At 31.9% G+C, this 15,141-nt stretch overlaps 1 protein-coding gene and 2 long non-coding RNA genes across 3 annotated transcripts in view; 2 read left to right on the top strand and 1 right to left on the bottom strand.

Moving 5' to 3' along the window:
* Positions 1–6,978, bottom strand: part of LOC132729580 (uncharacterized) — a 35,449-nt gene extending 28,471 nt beyond the window's left edge. The window contains exon 1 of the long non-coding RNA XR_009625639.1: positions 6,901–6,978. This is a non-coding gene — a long non-coding RNA (uncharacterized LOC132729580). The remainder of the gene's footprint in view (positions 1–6,900) is intronic.
* LOC132729579 (sushi, von Willebrand factor type A, EGF and pentraxin domain-containing protein 1-like) overlaps positions 1–15,141 on the top strand; it is a 71,048-nt gene that overhangs the window by 5,843 nt on the left and 50,064 nt on the right. The window lies entirely within an intron of this gene.
* LOC132729581 (uncharacterized) lies at positions 6,968–14,726 on the top strand. The gene is made up of 2 exons (XR_009625640.1): positions 6,968–8,305; positions 8,347–14,726. It is a non-coding gene; the product is annotated as an uncharacterized LOC132729581 (long non-coding RNA).

Below are 15,141 nucleotides of genomic sequence, written 5' to 3'. Positions count from 1 at the left end.
GGTCAAAGGTCAAGGTCACAGGGACCTTAAAATGTCAAAATGGTTTCCGCTGATTATCTTGAAAAGTATTTATCACAAAGTCTTCATATTTCACACAGTGATTTGTCATAACTAGTAGATGACCCCTATTGATTTTGGGGTCACTAGGACAAAGGTCAAGGTCACAGGGACCTTAAATGTCAAAATGGTTTCCGCTGATTATCTTGAAAAGTGTGTATCACAAAGTCTTCATAGTTCACACAGTGATTGGTCATAACTAATAGATGACCCCTATTGATTTTGGGGTCACTAGGTCAATGGTCAAGGTCACAGGGGCCTTAAAAGTCAAAATTGTTTCCGCTGATTATCTTGAAAAGTATGTATCACAAAGTCTTCATATTTCACATAGTGATTGGTCATCACTAGTAGATGACCCCTATTGATTTTGGGGTCACTAGGTCAAAGGTCAAGGTCACAGGGACTTTAAAATGTCAAAATGGTTTCCATTTCACATAGTGATTGGTCATCACTAGTAGATGACCCCTTTTGAATTTGGGGTCACTAGGTCAAAGGTCAAAGTCACAGGGGCCTTAAATGTCAAAAGGGTTTCCGCTGATTATCTTGAAAAGTATTCATCACAAAGTCTTCATAATCACCTAGTTATTGGTCATAAGTAGTAGATGACCTCTATTGATTTAGGGGTCATTAGGTCAAAGGTCAATGTCACATGGACCTTAAATGTCAAAATGGTTTCCGTTGATTTTTCCATAATTGAACACTTCCATGTACCCATTTTTGGCAAGTTTCTGTAATACAATTACCAATTATGTGAGTCAATGGCTAGAAAGGGGGGGTATATGTGTCGTTCGACATTCTTGTTTCTTAAATAGAGACTGTTATAGTGATTATAATTCAATCATTTTTTTATGCCACCGCAATCTGCGATGCGGTGGCATATAGCGATTCACCTGTGTGTGTGTTTGTGTGTGTGTGTGTGTGTGTGTTATATAGATTATATAGTGAACTTAAAAAATCTTCTTGTGAAAAACTACTGGTCCAATTTCAACCAAACTTGGCAGGATTGTTCCTTGGGTGAAGGGCTTCCAAAGTTGTTCAAAGAATTTTATTCTATGCAGAAATCTGGTTGCCATGGCAACCAAAAGGAATTATAAGAATAAATTTAAAAAATCTTCTTGTAAAGACCCAAAAGGCCTAGAGCTTAGATATTTTGCATAAGGCATTGTCTGGTAGACCTCTAACAAGATTGTTCAAATTATAGCCCTGGGGTCAAAATTGGCCCCGCCCCGGGGGTCATTGATTTTCACTATGTACATATAGTAAAAACTTTAAATACCTTCTTGTAAAAACCCAAAAGGCCTAGAGCTTAGATATTTTGCATAAGGCATCACATGGTAGACCCTTACCAAGATTGTTCAAATTATAGCCCTTGGGTCAAAATCGGCGCCGCCCCGGGGTCATTGATTTTCGCTATATGTACATATAGTAAAAACTTAAAACACCTTCTTGTAAAGACCCAAAAGGTCTAGAGCTTAGATATTTTGCATAAGGCATTGTCTTGTAGACCTCTAACCAGATTGTTCAAATTATAGCCCTGGGGTCAAAATCGGCCCCGCCCCAGGGGTCATTGGTTTTCCTTATATGTATATAGTCAAAACTTTAAAAAATTCTTCTAGCAATTGACAAATGCTAAGGGTTAGATATCTTGCATGAAACATTGTATTGTAAACCTCTAGCAAGATTGTTCAAGTTATAGCCCAGGGGTCAAAATTGCCCCCGCCCTGGGGGTCATTGATTTCAATATATACATATAGTAAAAAATAAAAAAATCTTATTGTCTGAAGGTACAAGGCTTAGAGCTTTAATATTTGTTAAATAATATCATCTAAAGGTACTCTACCAAAGTTGTTCAAATTTAGCCTCTTGTGTCAAAATTAGCCCCGCCCCTGGGAGCCATAGGTTTATCTTATATGTATATAGTTAAAACTTAAAAAATCATCTACTCTAAATTTACAAAGGATAGAGTTAAGATATTTTGCATGAAACATTGTGTAGTGAACCTCTAGCAAGATTGTTCAAATTATAGCCCTGGGGTCAAAATTGGTTCCGCCCCGGGGGTCATTGATTTTCATTATGTACATATAGTGAAAAAAATATATATTTTTGTCTGAAGGTTCAAGGCATAGAGCTTTGATATTTGATATAAAATATCATCTATAGGTCCTCTACCAAAGTTGTTCAAACGTCAAAAATTGGCACTGTTCGGAGGCAGTGATTCTCATTATGTACACATATTAAAAACAGAAAATAAAACAAATGTTTTCTGAATGGGAGAAAGCTATAGCTTAGATATTTGACTTGAAATGTTGTTTGGTGGACCTGTATCAAGATTGTTATTAAACCCTTGGGTCAAAATTATGCCTTGCCCAAGGAGACAGTGACCTACTTTCTTGTCCTTTGATGTACAGCAATAATTTTGACCATGTGCACAGTTTTAGTTGTAAAATTTAACTTTGACCTAGATTTTGATGATGTGACCTACTTTCTTGTCCTTTGATGCACAGCTATCAAAAAAAAAAAACTGAATGTACGCGTGTGGTTGTTCTTTTTGGATTCATATGCACAGCTATGAAATTTGAACCATGCAGTGGCATAGCATTTTTCTCAAATGCAATCTTGTTTGCAACTACAATCTGTGTCGCCAGGATTAATCCTTGGATGAAGGGCCTCTAAAGTTGTTCAAAGAATTTGAGTCCATGCAAAAATCTGGTTGCCAATGCAACCCAAAGGAATAAAAATAAGAACATTTAAAAAGCTTTGTTCTTTAGAACTAAAGAGCCTAGAGTATAGACAGATATTTTGCACAAGGCATTGTCTTATGGACCTCTACGAAGATTGTTCAAATTACAACACTGGGGTCAATATTGTCCCTGCCCCAAGGCAGGGGTGGCAAAATCAATTGTCCATATTGCCAAGGTTGTCCCACAGCCTGTAGGGTCAAGTAGATATTTTCAAGAATTTACTATATAAACATCATAGGACAACTTAAGAGATGCTTCTAATTAAATGGGCAAGTAAGTCACAATAGGATTGCCGCCCCTGCAAGGGTAATGTGTTGTCCTTATATGTATGTACACATTGTAGAAACAACACATATTGGATTTTTTTTTATATATGTGTACCTGTTATGCAATTATTCTAAGAAAAGATTCAATAGCTGGGAGTTTATCTAAAGCCTAAAAAGGTCATGACCTTCAGCAAGAGAGATGGATATTTATAAAATGATCTGAGCACATTATAAGGACATTATGATTCATACCATGATTCAAAATCATGAATGTTTTTTTTTATATTTTTAGAAATAGGTAATGCTTAATTGAAAAGATAGTATTTAAGAAAAATAACTGTAACTGTATTGCAAAGTTTAATACTGTTATACATCTATGTAATATAGTAAATACCAAAATTGTTATCAAGTAAGAATTATACTTTTATTTTTTATGAATACTTTGTATCTGAACATTAGACACATCTGCACATTGTCTTTCATTTGAAATGTTGAAATACGAGCTTGACCCCAAATTTATTGTGTAGACACCTGCATTATGGCAAAGTTCAGTTGTATATTCTGTTATTATATTTATGTGGTGGCATAGCATTTTTTTCACAAATGCAATTTTATTTGTTATTTGTTAAACAGCTATGAAATTTGGACCATGTGCACAGTTTCAGATGTAGAATTGAACTTTGATATCAGCTGACCTAGATTTTACCATGTGACCTTCTTTCTTTCTTCTTTGATGTTGATTAATTGCTGAACTAGATAATTTGACAAAGTGATCTACTTATTGTCTCTTGATGTACAGCTATGTATTTTAGAGTGTGTGCACAGATTTTAAATGTTAAATTGAACTTTGATATCAGTTAATAATAATAATAGATAATTTGACAAAGTGACCTACTTTTTTGTCCTTGATATACAGCTATGAAAATTGGACCAAATGCATAGTTTCAGATGTAAAATTAAACTTTGATATCAGCTGACCTAGATACATGTAATTTGAGAATGTGACCTACTTCTTGTCTTTTGATGAACAGCTAAGAAATTTAGACCATGTGCACAATTTTTAGATGTAAAATTGAACTTTGATATCAGCTGTCCTAGATAATTTGATGAAGTGACCTACTTTCTTGTCCTTTGCTGTATAGCTGTCAAATTTGGACCATATGCACAGTTTTAGATGTAAAATTGAACTTTGATATCAGCTGACCTAGATAATTTGACAAAATGACCATGTACTTTCTTGTCCTTGATATACAGCTATGAACAGTTTCATATTTAAAATTGAACTTTGATCTCAACTGACCTAGATTTTGACAAAGTGACCTACATTGTACTTTCTTGTCCTTTGATAAAAAGCTATGAAATTTGTAACAGATACATAGTTTCAGGTATAAAATTGATCATGGAACATTATGAAAATGATTCATACTCTGACAAAACAACAAGTGTGACTATCTACCTGTTGTCATAATTAAAATTTAAAAAAAGGGAAAAACTATTTTTTTCTTTAGTTTTCTTTTTCAAGACTTGTAAAATCATTTTAATTGTTTGCTTTTAGGAAATGTAAAAAAGTCAAGCGTTGCCCTGTCCCAGCAGTGGTTCTTGTTAGGTTAAAGTTCTCTTGTAAAACTAAAAGTTGTTGTGGGATAAAATGTTAGTCAAAATGATGGCATTTTGACTTCCATCCAACTGTTGTTCACAGTTGCTTTTAAATGACATCTTATCTGAAACAGTTCACCAAAATTGATAAAACTGCTTAAGGGTAGTTTGCTTCTTTTTGAAGATCTTACCAAAAGTTATTCAAGAAGTTTAATGGTTCCACTTTATTTTTATGCTTCCAAAGGGTGAGCATATAGTCACCACTTTGTCCGTCCATTCGTACAAACATATAGAACCATAACTCTGTTATGCCTAATTTTGGAGTTATTGCCCTTTGTTTATTTTTACACTTTGAACTTTGTCCGGGAACATAACTCTGTAACTAGATATCAAACGAAACTTTGGAGGTAGATAGATCTCATTGAGTAGAAAGTGCAATGCAAAAGAACCATAATAACTTTGCCTTGCCTTATTTTTAGAGTTTCCCTTTGTTCATTTAACACTTTGAACATTGTCCAGGACATAGTTCTGAAAGTGTAATAAATATGAAAAGACACTTTGTAGATAGATAGATGTCATTTGGGTATATGATGTGCAGTTGTAAATCAAGAGTCCTAACTCTGCCTTGCCTAATTTTGGAGTTATTGCCCTTTGTTCATATTTACATTTTTGAACATTTGTCCGGGATATAACTCTGACACTTTAAGAGATATGAACAAGAAACTTTGTAGGTAGATATATCTCATTGGGTAGATGAGCAGTGCAAAGAACAGTAACCCTGTCTTGCCTACATTTGGAATTATTGCACTTTGAACTTTGTCTAGGACATAACTCTGAAATTATAAGAGGTTTCGGGAGCATCACCCGGTGCAACAGGTTCTTGTTTAAAAAGCTATTACTGTAATAAGTAGAATTTTTATTAGTGGAAGTTTGTCTTGATCTTTAATGTTGGCATGTGATTTATAATTCTATTTCATATTGTATAATGAGACTTGTGAAAAAAATCTAGGGTTGAAAATTGACTGGACCTACTATGAATGTGGAACTGGTCATAATCAACCATTGGATTTTGTTGTATAATGATAAGTTTAAGCAGTATTATAGAATGCAAGCTTCTTACTTTGTACTTCTAGGTGTCGTTTTATCAATAATTGTATGCCCGGTTGTAGCTACATGTAAGATATAGTCAAAGTATTGTCTGTACTACTTTAACACTTATTAAAGTATTTAAAGGTTTAAGGATCATGACCTCAGTATATACAAATATTTTTTCTTTATTTTAGAAATCTCTTCTGCCAGAGCAGACTGTAACAGTATACCATCTATAGATAATACGAAAAATAATGCAACAGGAAGTGGACCTTTTGCAGATGGAACTGTCATCAGGTTTGATTGTGACATTGGTTTTAACCCAGCTGGAACAAGTCGTGAATACCGGTGTTCTGGTACACAATGGGTAGATGGAAACCTAAGGTGTGAGGAGATTTTTTGTTCACATGTGGAAACACCAGAAAATGGGAAGGTGGTCAATGTTCCCACTTATAGGTGGGCAACAACAATACAGTTTGAATGCAATGAAGGTTATGACATGGTGGGATCTAGCAATAAAATGCTTTGTCGAATTGAATGGGAATTGGCTGCCACTAGAACCACCATATGTAATATTAAATGTGTGGCGAATTTGGATCAATTCAGTTTGGTGAAACATTTCAAGATAATAGTTATATTATAAGAAATGGGTATGGAAGCATTACTGAAGTAACATGTGATGAAGGCTATATTTATAAAAGGATCTCCAAATGTAAAATGTAGGGCAGATGGAACTTGGGGGGCACAAAACCTACCTGCGAGTTAAGCAAATGCCCTCCTTACCCAGGCTTGAAACTCCTCATGCATAAGAGATGCAAATCCTTTTGGCCCTTACCTTTTCATTAACTGTAGGGATGATGTGCCAGTGACAAAAACAGGACCTGCTCAGGCTGAATGTATCAAGGGTGCATGGGATTACTTAAACTTGGCTTGCTATTGCCACTGTAAAGTTGAGGCTGATTCGCAGACAATTTCCTTGCAAAATGTTGTAAATGGCTACTTGGTGCATGATAAAACACTAGAATGGAGCTGTAAGAACGGATATGAGAAAAAAATGCCGGATACATTTCATTGTTTTGATGGAAATTTGATAAAGCCTGAATGTATTATCAAATACAAGCCTACAGTCAAACCCGAGCCTACAGTCAAACCCGGGCCTACAGTCAAACCGGAGACAACAACATACAAACCACCAGTCACTGATGAAAATGGTAGAACGATCAATCCTCCTTCAGAGTCAAACAGTCCAGGTTTACTTACAATTTTATTACCTATTTTTGCATTAGTATTAGTTGTATTGCTGTTAATAATATGTTGTTGTGTGCCATACTGCAAGAAAAATTGTTTTTGCATTGATAATTCAGATGGAAACTGTGAGTTAAACAAAAATTGTATTTTATATCGTTCTCTCTGTTCCAAAGAAAATACGAAATGTGTGAAATGTGGAAATGAAAAAGAAAAATGCCAGTGTGTAAAGATGGTGGAAGCTAATGGTGATGTGGATGGTGATGGGGATGCTGTATAAGTTTTTCTGCATGTGAATTATCACAAAGGTGAAATGCAGTATCACAAATTTGTACAAGATTCTTTTAAGTTTGGAATTTAAAGACTAGAGGACTTGTGCAAAAAGGACGAATGTGTGCATGTAACTTTTATGACTGTTCATGCTATATGAGAGGTATAATATGTAACTATAATACATACTTATTCCCTATAATAAAGAATGGGTGGTTTAGCAGTTGGTATTTAAACAGTATAAAAGTGTCTGTGAGTCAGTGAACACAGTCCATGCAGGTACGAATACATAAAAATCCCTGGTGTGTTCAAGTTATAGAAATACACCATATCATAGCAGAATTTGTTTTATTTCATATTTCAGCGATAAAATGATATAAAAATAAAATTGAAATAAAACCAGTATCAGCATCAGAGTGTCCATAACTCACATCCTGCTGGAACCGAAAAGTGACTAACACTTGCCCCCATTATATGGCCAGGCCAGCCTGTACATCTGTCTGACCAGACAGCAATATCAAGCAACTTCAGATTTTCATCTTGATATCCCCAAATTTTGATGTGGACAGATTCTAAAAATCCTGGATATGTCCAGCAAGTCAACGGTTAAGAACACTGATCAGCTTTTTCAATTTAAATTGTTTGATACTTTAAAAAAAAATAGAAATGAACGTAGGAGTTAAATACTAACTCACATAAGGAAAAATGCTATCTCACATAAGGAAATAAATCTAAAAAAAAATGGGTTTTGGCAATAGAGATTTGGTTGCCAGGCAAAGATACTAGTCATGAAAATTTATTATTTTAATAATGATGAATGTGTACAAAGTGTGGAAGTAGCTGTTGTTAATAGTTGTCATCTGGAAAATTATTGTTGATAATTTCTTTATTCATTTGAGTAGTTCCTTTATTCATTTTGAGTAAGGGATTTTACAATATATTATGAGGGTTGACTGCTGAACCATTGAGTCCTTCTTTAACAAGGTTCATACAGTCTTAAAAAGTGCTTAGATTTGAGTCTCTTAACAAGTGCTTGAAAATGTAAAAAAGTGCTTAACTGAATTGATTACTCCCTTGAAAAGTGCATAAAAAGTGCTTAAATTAACTGCAAATATGCTTGAAAATGATTGAATAGTTTACAAAAAACAAAACTAAAAAAAAAACCCCAAAAAACAATCAATTTAGTACCAAATCCAATGAACAATGACACTGATTAAATTTGCTGGTCATACTAGAATAATTTAGTTGCACTTTACATGAAATATATATACATGTATTAAAATATCACATAATGTACAATGTATGTTATTTAGCAGTGAAGAATAAAGTGTCAGATGTTTTATGACTGTTTTAAAGTTTCATCTGTAACTGTTTCAAAGTTTCATTTGTAACTGTTTTAAAGTTTCATTTGTAACTGGTTTCATTTGTAACTGTTTCAAAGTTTCATTTGTAACTGTTTCAAAGTTTCATTTGTAACTGTTTCAAAGTTTCATTTGTAACCGATGATTAAGAAACTTCAAAACAGTCATTTTGATAAATGGGGAAAAAGATCTGACCTTTGTAAGCATAATCATAATCTCTTTTTTCAATGGAGCAAAGAAATGATAAAAGCTTAAAAGAGAGCACATTTCACATTTCTTTTTTATATATCACTGATTTAAATTTGAAATATTGGTTATTTATTATGCCTTACTTTTGTAAGCGATATTTATTCATAAATAATAACTGTGTAGTAAAACTCTGAATCATGTTTCATCATAACATTTAAAAATTTGTATTAACTTCAGGTTAAACATCATAATTATATAGTTTGTATTCTTGTGTATGCATGAACCATGATAAGAAGATTTCTTAGTTTGTACACATGTCACATAACATAGTATAAAGTTTTATTATATGTGTAATATTCAGTATATGTATAAATCAATATATTATCATAAAAAGAAAATTATTCAGGTAAGATATAAATTATTACATGTGTGTAGATGTTACATGTATATTTGATAGTTATACTATGTAAAACATACCATTTTGTCATTTAGTATAGTTATTTTGGCAAAAAAAGCATCAGTTGCCAGCAATACTAGTTATTGTAGACATAAATAAGTGTTATGTACCTTTGTACATATAAAATGTCACTGTAAATCTTAAAAAACTGTCTGAGATTTTCTTACCTTTAACCTGCTGAATTTATGTAATGGATATGTCCCGCTTTCAGTTTGGAACAGTCCATTTTGATCTTAAAATCCCTTACATTTGCAGTAGACTATTCCAAATTCAAAGTTGAAGGAATTTGTGATGCAAAACTGGGTGAGATACTAATAAAATGATCAATGCATGTAAATGTTGCATAAACATAATGTCTTTGTCTACCTGTTTCTATAAGACCCCATCAAAATAATTGCCAAGTTACCAAATATTTACTGCAAAATTGATTCAGGCTCTTTAAGCAGACTTTCTTGACTTTTATTCAAAACACAAAAGAAAAGTTTGCACACCTTCGAAAATGTTTTTAATCTGGTTACCAGTAATTAAATTTATCTCCTGAATCTAAAATACATGTAGCTCTGAATACCCCCATTGCTTTATTTATTTGTGCACTTGCAGGTTGTTTGAACCCAGTTAATGTCTTAATCTGACATGAACATACCGGTGGAATTTTCTTATTGAAAATACCTTAATCAGTGAATTTTTAAATTTTGTTCTCTAGGTATACCTTTATATCTTTTAATAAATTTCTTCAGTTGTGGAACAACAGTAGTGCTGTTTTCAAGGAATTTGTGAAGGATTTTATGATAAGAAACAAGGGTGCATTTTGTATATTAGCACACCTGTATTTGATACAGGCATTGTGTAAGAGGAAATTTTGTAAATAATATTGCAAGTCTGTTTTTATAGTTGTTGTTCTTTGTTAAAAAAGAAACTGTCATTTTGACTAAATATTTAGTTTTCATTGTATTTTCATGTAATTGTATCTGAAGTCAGTTTCGATATGACTTATATCTGATAATCTCTACAGTTATAAAAAAAAAAAAAAAATTCTTGACATGAAAGTGTAAGAGATAAAATTGTGTGTGGTTTTTGTTTTTTTTTCTATCCTTGAAAAAAAAGTAAGTTTGTACAGAATTAATTTTACTTAGTTTGATTATGTAGATTATAGACATACTCTTGAGCAACCAATATACATTTGCTTGCATTTATATAAATATGTAAGAATCCAATATACATATAAGAAAGTCCTTATGAGTGTAATTTCCTATGTTCAATTGTACAAGTCGCATTAATGTCAGTCATTATCTTTCATTTGTAGTTTGTTCAAGTTTTAAGTTAACATTTATACATTTTATATTTTTTCTCCATTGTAACTTTTCATATTTTAGTACATGTAGTATGTTACTGTTTGTTGGTATTTGAATAAAAATGACTGTACTTGATATTTGCTTCCTTGCTACGTGCAAATCATTAACACTTATTCTCACGCGAATTGTGAAATTGATGTCGCTGCACACTCTGAACATAATCGATTCAGAAAAACTTGCTATTTGATAGCTAACGTGCAAAAAGTATATAAGGAAATTTTTTGATCCATAGACTTCATTGATAACACATTCGATACCAAAATTTTATGAGGGAAGCTATTGGAAATGTAATATTCGAGACTGTCCCCATTTTGGATTATTCGTGTTTGAGCTAGTGTAACCCCAAAAACCTATACAATTTCGGCAAAAAATTAATTTGTGCAGGAGTATGTATGTCTTCTTATCTGTTTTCGAAGCTTTACCCACTTGAAAAGACTGATCTTTGTCATATGTAGAATGTTTTAGAACTGTCCCCAAAATTTACTGGCATCGGTAATGTACGCGACTTGTAAATTAAGTGCCGCACATAACTGAAAATAACTTAGTAAATCTAAGTCGTTTTATAATTATGTTTATTTACAATTAAATACTTATGCTACTATAGCCAGACTTATCTTTCTTATGATAAATTCTAAGATTAACCGAGAAGTCTATTACTTTGATAGCCTGTGCGAGATGATGACTTAAGCATGTAATGTTCACTACTTAAAAATTAGTACGTTCTATGTACTATTTCCCAATTAAGGAATTTTTAATAAATGATTTACATTTGGAGGGATTATAATAACCAAATCTGAAAGAATTGTGCCCACGAATCTTTTAATAAATAATATATCTATATACACACATGTCTGTAATGTATGCGACTGTAATGTTCAATACAATAAAAATGTAACATGGCTTTAGTATACTTAATTTTTCAATTAACCAGGACTTAAACTAGTCATTTTTGTGTTATACTTAATCATAGATGCAGCATAAATGTATACATCCTTTGTATTTTTACAGTTATAATCAAATTTTCTTAATTTTGTATAAGTAAGGCTATAGAATCTAGTAACTGAATATCAGATTCTAGTAACTACAGAAACAAAGATATAATACGTTTAATATTTATTTTCTTCTAAAGCCAGAATCTGTATGCAAGGTTTTATTACTGAAATTGTTTAGATATAGATTATAAGTGATATGCCTTTCATAATAGGTATTGTAATGTTCACTACATTTCGTATCGGACATTACTGAATTATTCAGATGGCAATCTATACATTTGTTAATGTTTTCAGCGATTTTGCTTTTGTTTTGAGAAAATATTCCATAATTATATACTGTTTAAATAAAGTAAATAGGTGTTTGTAATTTAAATGCGTAAATATATATGAGGCAATATTGTTGATTATCATCTAAATCAGTTTCAAACCCCAATAACATTTCACCGCGTAAGTAAAAAAAAACTACTATTATAAACACACATATAATAACTGAAAATATTATCAGATACTATTAACATAGTTGCTGACATGTTTAAAATATATCACCTACAATATTATACACATGATATCGTCTACAACATATAACAATGATGTATCAAACATTACAATATTAGTATCGAACATTACACGCAGATCTTGAAAGTTTTCTTCATCTCTACAGTCATGTATGGTGAAATCTGTATTAGAAATAAGTTGCACTTACAAGTGTAGAAGAGGAAAAGACAATGTTGGCTCTTTGTAATTGAAATATTTTAAACTACGTAGGAAGCACATAATAATTAACAATTAAAATACATTTTATCTCAATATTGGCTAGTAAGATGCCCTTTTTGAAATGTTCTGTTCAAATTTTAAAATTTGATGTAGCCTTAATAATATCAAAGGCATGAATTGTAATATATGTATTGTTATTCTGTACGCTGCATATATGCCCACAATCTCAGTATATATGTTTTATGACATTGATATTAATATAAGGACAGGTATATAACTTCTTTAGTATGCCGGATACATAGTTATACTCGTAATTTAATTCATTTGTACAATATTATTTACCCATGCTATTAACTCAAGCTTAAATGAACACACTTAATAATATTAAGTTTAAACTTTAAAAAATGATTGTATAATAAAATGATAAAAATAATAGCTATTACTATTACCCACAACGAATATTTTTACTGGATTACGTAATGTCCGAGACAATTGATGTTCTGTCAAAAAGACTCTAACACAAAATGTTAGTCATGTATTTTGTTTGCAAAGTTGTTTTTCGTCACGTTATCATTATTGAAGTAAGGTTTGAACAAAACATAAGAACAAATAAATGGAATCATACAATTGAAATCAATCATCAAAAATTCCGCATTTTAAATAAACGTACTTTTGTAGAATTGCGTTTTATTGCGATAACTTTGCAAGCTCAAGAAAAAAATATTTCAAGCGTTTCATAGTGAAATATTTTGTTATTTTATAAATGTAATGAATACATGGCAAAAATAAAGTTCTCTGAAGTGGATATGTTTAATATTTCTTATGAAATTCGGAATGTTTTAATTAATAAACTGGTAGTAGCGTACATTACAATAGGATAAATTTTACAACTAGGGTTGCTGCTTTCAGAAAGTAGTACTCGCAAAGAATTTGGTTGATGTTTAAAAAATTTCACAATTGTCTCATTTAAGGGTTCTACTTTTCGAAATCTTCGAAATTATGCTCTATTAAGAAGATCGATTTTTTCGACTTTTGATCTGTTAATTTCACAATTCTTATGAGAATCAATATAAATGTTTTTGTATGAATAATACATGTAAATAGTGCTTTAGTTGTAGTTTGAATGTCACACTGTATATGTTTATTTCAGTTATCAGCAATGTACATGTCTCTCCAGTATACACATTGTTATTGCTTGTATAATTCACTTGGCTGTAATTTGTACAACTATTTATATATACATAAATTACACTTTGTCTAAATGTCAAGGTCAACGTGATATCTAAACATTCCTATTTGTAGAGGGAAGCGAAACTGAGTAGGTCAGAAAGGTTCTCCTTCGTCTGTTCAGCTGGAAAGAAGACCTTGAAACTGGACCTCTGACAGGTGCCATCTTGTATTTAAAATAATGAAGGGATATTTTACTCTAAACTAATTCGTTAAATAAAGAAGTCACCTTTTGATTTAACAGTTTTTTTATTACCTAGCATGATTATTAACAAATAGATTTGTTTAACCTGTTCGAATTTTTTTGAACAATTCTTTTTTAAACAATTCTTTAATATTTTTTTTTTCAAATTTTAATGATAAAGTTGATCCTGGTTGCCTAGAGGAGATATATTACGATGTAAATAACCTGCATGTTAGTAATTTATTATTGTTGCATATAATTACTGTTGTTATTCTGTTGTACACAACCTTCAATTATTCTTTTTATAGAATCATTATTGTATATTGTTCTATCAATTGTTTAAACATCACAGATACAGCAGTTTCATTACATTACTCCGCGTTTTTTCATATAGATTCTGCATTACTGTATATTTTCAAAATTTATCTTTTAGATTTTGTTTGATTTGTACCTGTTTGACAAGGTTTGTTTCCTCTGTACCATGAGTCCCTAACCTGCTGGAACCAAAAAGTGTTAGCCTTTGCCATGATAAAGAGCCGGGCCTGCTTGCACATCCATATGCTGTCTAACCAATTTCTTTATTGCCAGCTAAGCTCAATATTTGTATTTTGATAACAAAACATCTTAAACTTTGAATGGACTGTTCCAATTTCAAATCCAGGTAAATCCATAATGTAAATTCAGCAGATTAAGGGATAAGTGGATACATGTATTAGGGGTTATGGCAGTTTTATGCCACCAGTAGAGAAGAGTCCATTCTTCATACAGGTACATGTTTATAGTGTAACCAGACTTATCTTTGTTGTCTGCTTAGTTTAAGCATGCTGATATTGATAAACTTTTTTTACTAATCCAAATGTAATCTAGAACAAGCTGAACAAACAGGAATTCAAGAGAAGAGAAATAAATACTGAGTTTGTTTTATGTTGTAACCTGTATAGAAACTTTCACTTAATTGTGCCATTAAATAAATATATTAATAACCAGTTTTATGTTATTTATTTTATATTACCATTTTAGTAGTACAGTAACAAATACCATAACCTTTGGTGAAGAAAATATCTGTATTTGCCAGAATTTGATACAGGGGGTCGAACGTATAGCGGTGCGATACTCCTTTAAGCGAGGTGAATTCATGCGATACGCCCTAATGGCGGACGGGAGCGAAAACGAAAGTGGGTATGAGCATATTTTTTTCCAAATATTTGTTGTCTACTGTAATTTTTTGAAGAATAGCATTGTGCATGCTGATCAGAACTTATAATTGTGCATGATTGTCAAAATAAAATACTAATTTTTTTAAATTTGAGGAAGTTATTGAGGTATTTGTTGCTGCAAATTCAATCGTCAACCTGATATGCACATGCAAACGAGTAATGTATCAGTCGTTTTAAAACGAGA

Source organism: Ruditapes philippinarum, unplaced genomic scaffold (genome assembly GCF_026571515.1).
Source record: "Ruditapes philippinarum isolate M1 unplaced genomic scaffold, ASM2657151v2 ctg9_1_1_1_1, whole genome shotgun sequence".
NCBI lineage: Eukaryota > Metazoa > Mollusca > Bivalvia > Venerida > Veneridae > Ruditapes > Ruditapes philippinarum.
Note: the sequence above shows the minus strand (reverse complement) of the source record. Positions and strands in the feature narration are given on the sequence as shown.